Source organism: Athene cunicularia (assembly GCF_003259725.1).
Source record: "Athene cunicularia isolate RWA chromosome 13 unlocalized genomic scaffold, athCun1 chr13_part1, whole genome shotgun sequence".
Lineage (NCBI taxonomy): Eukaryota > Metazoa > Chordata > Aves > Strigiformes > Strigidae > Athene > Athene cunicularia.
This window is the reverse complement of record NW_020799117.1, coordinates 7,822,412-7,827,950: the sequence shown is the minus strand read 5'-3', so window position 1 is coordinate 7,827,950 and position 5,539 is coordinate 7,822,412.

Here is a 5,539-nt window from a genome sequence, read left to right as displayed (position 1 = left end):
GGGGGGGGGGGGGGGGGGGGGGGGGGGGGGGGGGGGGGGGGGGGGGGGGGGGTCATCTCCAGGGGAAGGGAGCTGGGAAATAACCCCGTCCTGGGGACCCCCCTCCTGTGTCCTGAGCCCGGCAAAACCCACAGACCTTCACCCGAGCAGGTCAAAATCTTTGACTGATCTCTAGCTGATGGGATGTCGCTCGCTCATCTTCGTCGTTATCTAACGTCCTCGGTATTTGTCCCCAAATTCTTGCGGCCAGCAGGACAGAGAGAGCCCAAACCCTGTGTGTAAGCGCACGCAAATTATATACACATTTGAAAGTCAATTTGCACTGCCGATGTCATTTAGCACAACCTAACACACAGCGACCCTTAGTTGGTGTCTTTTTCACTCGTAACAAACCTCTCCCGGCCTTTTCCCCGTAACAGCCAGCACGCTGCTCCACTTCTCCCCGGAAAGTTCCTCGGGAAGCCCCGGCGAGTCCTGTGGCCCCAGGGACTCGTCTGCGCAAACCCCACGGGAGAGCCGCCAGCCTGGCAAGGCGCTGAAGATGCAGCTCCCAGCTGATGGCGCGTGGAGAAGGATGAAAAGCCGATTTCACAGCAGAGCTGTTAGAAGAAAAGAAGCGACGAACAGGGGCTCAGCGCTCTGTTTTGAAGGGCGACAGCGTTACGGGCCTGGTGGATCCGTGGAGGGGGTCTGGGGCCGTCAGGGATGCTGCTCCACTGGGACCATCTTGGCTCTCTGCGCCCCTCAGTACCCAACCTCGGCTCAGAGAGCACTCTCATGTGCTGCTGCCTCCGAGATCACCAGCGTGTGACACATCCCAAATACGTTTAAGAATTTGGCTGGTAAAATTCCAAAAGGAAGTTTATATATAACTCCAGAAGAGCCAGCAGCTGGCCTGGCTGCCTGGATGAATACCCAGAGGGGACGCGCTGAGACCCGAGTTGCAATAACACGAGCTGTCCCCCGCGTTGCATACAGCCTGGTCCCCTGTTTGCCAGGGGTCACTGTGCTCCTTGGGGGCTGCACAACTCCCATCTGTTCAGGCCACCTTCCCCGCCAGCCAGGCTCGCACCGTTACCCTCTCTAGGAGTGGGTCCTTGGGTGGGGAGTGCAGCCCCTCGTGGGTTGAGGAAGGTGGCCCAGCGGGGTCCCTCTCCTGTCCCCCAGCCAGGGCACAGCGTTCCTGCCACTCGGTCCCTTCGGGACAACTGCTCTGTCTGCCACATGAGTGGGAAGGAGCCCGCAGTGGCTGAGAGCTGCCTGGCTCCAGAGCTGCCAGGCGGGAGGGAGCTGGGCGAGTCTCGCCCCTCACACTTACTCGGTGGCCAGCCAGGCCAAACCTCTTCAGAATTTTAAATGTTAGAAGATAAATGCTTGGATGAAGGGGAAGAAAGGGAAGCGTCTGTGCAACCTTTCTGCATCAGCCATAGGGAGAAATCGCCTTGGCTGGTCAGCTCTCAAACACCCATCCCTCACGTGAAGGGAAGCTGAGTCTGCACCAACTCCAGCTGGTGTAAACACACTGACCATGTCTAGCAAGCTCCACGCACCCCACTCCTCCCTTGGTGTCTTAACCTCTGCCAGACCCATCTTCTGCTCTGTCCAGCATGTACAGCACTGGGATATTCTGCTCCTCAGATCCAGGGACTCGCAGAGAAGCAACCAAGAAGTCGCTGCATTTCTGCAGCAAAATTCACCAGGAAGTAACCCAGCTCTGCTTTCCCCAAATTCAATGAAAGCACCTGTCATCCCCAAGCCTGCTTCTCTGCCTCACCCTTCACCCCAGACATGTCCCCGTGCCTGCCCAGGCCATGCCAAGCGGCTCCAGGTGCTGCCCTGTGCAGGCTTCAAGGAAGCATCTCTGGGAAAACTCCTCTGCTGAGCAGGGATTTGTGCAGGAGCTCCCCACCTCCCTTCCTTCATGTACAAGAGCTTACATTTTTCTCCCTGACCAAAGTGTGACTTGTGTATTTATCACAGATGCCTGCCTGCTTTAATGCTGGCCTGGAGGTTTAAAGACACTTTGATAGTGGCTGTTAACTTCTTTGAGCATCTCAGGGTCTTGCTTGGCCTTGAATATCCCCAGTTTCATTTCTGCCTGTCTGGCGGCCACAACCAGAGTCCTGACCCTCCCTCTAGGAATAGCTTTCATTCAGTGGCCTGGAGCAAGGCATGTGCGTGCTATGGAAGCACAAAGCAGCTGATGTGGCTGATAGACCCCTTAGCTCCACCATCCTGTTTGGGTGTTAGCTCAGTCCCTCTGTCAGGTTCCACTTCCCTAATTTTGTCTGGTGCTGGGGAGAGGAGATCACCATTATACATGCTTCCTACAGTTTTCCTTTTGCTCTAGTCTGGTCCTGAGGGCCAAATGCCCATCAGCAGCTGCAGCACACTCTTGATCACATCTCTTTTTCCTGCATCCAGGGGCTCTGCCGACCTTGCAGCCAGCTCGGAACAAGAGCACATTTCCAAAGGGAATCTTTTCCTCTTCCCAGCACCTCCAACTTGCTCGCTGTCGCTGTCGGCAAGTGCTGGTCATGCTGTTCCCTGGTGAGTTGAGTAAAGCCCAAGCTTTACATGTGCACAGCAGAATATTAAGGCTCAGGCACCTTTAAAGCTTTGCAAAAGAGAAAGGGGATTTTGCCAAGAAAAGCCCAAAATTCCTATCCTGAGTCATATGCTTTGACTTATTTGTGTAGTTATTACTGGTCCATAAATCCTGCCAGGCAGGAACGTTGTCATGGATGATGCACTTAAGGTTGGACAAATTTTTGTGCAGCAGCCCTGCAGTGCCACCCTCCAGCGCACCTGGCTGCCCCAGAGGGGTGTCACAGTCCTGCTCCCGAGGGACTTGCAAAAGCAGCATAACCAACCACACTGCGGGGCTACCTCTGCCACCCATGGGGGAAGAGCTTTTTGAAGGGCGCTCAGAGCTCATTCCTAGAAGAGAGACATCTTCTCTTTGAGATGGTGCAGAACCATTCCCAGGTCTCTGGAACACCAGTTACAACCCTAAGATTGAACTGGGAATTTTCAATTTCAGAAAACCTGACAGCCTTCCATTGAAAAACACCCAGCTTGCCCTAAGGATGAGTCCTCATCAGGAAACCCTAACCCAACCATTGCTGTTTGGATCAGGTTCTCTCCCACAAAGCAGTGGAAGCCCAAATGCGAGTCCCAGTTTGTAGCCCCAGCAGTGAGTGGGCCAGAGGGCAGGCTGCCAGCAAGTCCATGTCACCCTGCCATGGCAGGGGCCTCCCAACCCCAGCAGACACCTATGAGTGGCACACTGTGACCATCACAAAGGACTCAAGTACTTTTAAAATGAAACACCCAAACTTTTTATTCTGGTACTCCAAATATTGACATTTCAACCCGCTTTAGCTCAGAATCAGAAGAAAGAGCCCATTCCTGCAGGTTTCTGCCAGAGAGACCTTCTTCAAATCTCCTTCTTTAACCTAGATTTTAATCTCTCCTTTCTCCAAGTTTTTAACCCTAGAGCTCACACCCCTGCTCTGGGGAGAGGGGCCATGCATGAAAGCATGATACACAGCCAGGGCAGGAAACTCTCCACTTCCCCTGCGAGGGCAAGGGGCTGAGAGCACACTGAGTACTCACGGACAGCCCTGTAGGTTTTTTCTGTCTGCAGCTGTGTGATCCAGAGAGATGGAAGATACTCCCTGGTTCTGAGATAAATGCGATTGGACCCTTCTAGCAAAGCATATGAACGATCAGCATGAAGAGTGAATACATTCACAGTAATAAGTAATTTTCGACCTGTGTAATAAAGCAGCAGACACTAACGAGTTCCATTACATCCCCATTAAAAAGTGCTTTCACTTAGCAGGACTCCACGGCCCAGGGGCTCGGTGGTTTGGTGTTGCAGCCCAACCGAAGGCACCATGCTGGTCTGGGCACTCATGCCATGTGTGGGGTAGAAACCAGCTCCCATCATCTCTGCAGAGCTGCTGGCCCCTCACCGCTTCCACCAATCTGCTGCCCAATGGGAAGTGGTGTTGCAAACATGTTTGTGTTGAGAATGCACCGCATGGATTTTGCTGGTATTAAGAAGTTAGATTTAAATGAGAGTAAATATCCCATCATTAAAAATCCTAAGTCTGCTATGCAGTTTTTGCATGTTTTTAATAAACAGATTGGAGGCAGGGAATGATACATAACTACTTTTATCATCACAAGTTTTTCCTCCAAAAGCCACAGTTCTTGTAGGACTCTCCCAAAGCCAATAAATAACCCTGTCTGCTCAAGAAAAATTCTGAAAACACCCCCATTTCCTAGTTATTGATGACATTGGTGTAGAAAGCAATACCTCCTCTAGACGAGAATTTCCCACCTTGTATATTTTGCTGTAGATATATAGTAGCCCAAGGTTGCTTAACATCTCCCCCCTAAATCATTTCAGTTTCCAGGTGCTCAAGAAAATATGGCATAAGTTGACCACCGAGGCTGATATTTTCTTCAGTGGATATTTACCCTCCATGACACCCCTCTGCCATCAGAAATTTCAGCAAAATTATTTCAGACATTTTGGCAAAGAGAAATAAGGTATAACTGGTCTAGCATCCTTCTCCAAAATGCCTTAAGCTCTCTGTGCTTCAGAGATGTCCTGCATCCCTCGCAGGTCCTGGACTGCCCACAGCAGCTCTGGAAGCCCCTGGCTCAGCCTAGCCAGGGATGTGCCACTCCCACGGAGAAACGAAGCATGCTGGCAATGTGCTGCGAGTCCCAGGAGTTCATGTTTCTGTGCCATCAGCTCCTCGCACCAGAGCTGGCCGGGGACATACATCTTTCTGCCTTGTGCCTAATGTGCAGGGAGGCACCATCCAGCAGCTGCTCTGCAGAGCTCAATTAATTCAAGTGGTGGCGGCTTGTGCAGGTGCCCTAAAAGCTCCCAAAGACTCGAGGTGAGAATCAATAAGATTTATGGGTGGAATTGCTGAGATATTTTCCTCTAAGCACCTAAGGGTAATTAACAGCCAAGAGGCTCGAAGTCAACCACCAAAGTTATGAAATACTAAATCAGAGGCAGCTCCCAGAAGCTTCGTTTGCTCCCTTTGCTGGTTGTACGCTCATGATAAAACCATCAGCTATGCACGGCTGCAAATTCTCTCTTTTCCCATGGGACTCCTGCTCCTTTCAGTGGCTGGCAGTTATTTAAGTATTGTTTTACCCCTCTGCAGTTAAAGCAAAGCCCTGGGCTTTGCCATTCAAATCCTAGCCTGACCCACAGCACAATTAAATTGCTGCTGGGTGAGAAGAAAAGTTAAAAGCTTCTTGTTGTGTCTGCAAGAGTTCTGACTTCTGTCCGCAACTTTTGAGGGCACTGGGTATCCCACCTTGATGCTTTCCTTCCCACTTTTGCAGCCACATCAACTCTGGCGCGGGGTCAAGCAGCCAGCAGTGTGGGCTCCGACGGGCATCCCAGGGGTACCAGAGGAGGAGGAACCAGTCAGGAACCCCATCAGGAGCCAGTCCTGGATGGTGGGGCCGAGCTGCCTGGCCAGCTCTCCCACACAGTGTT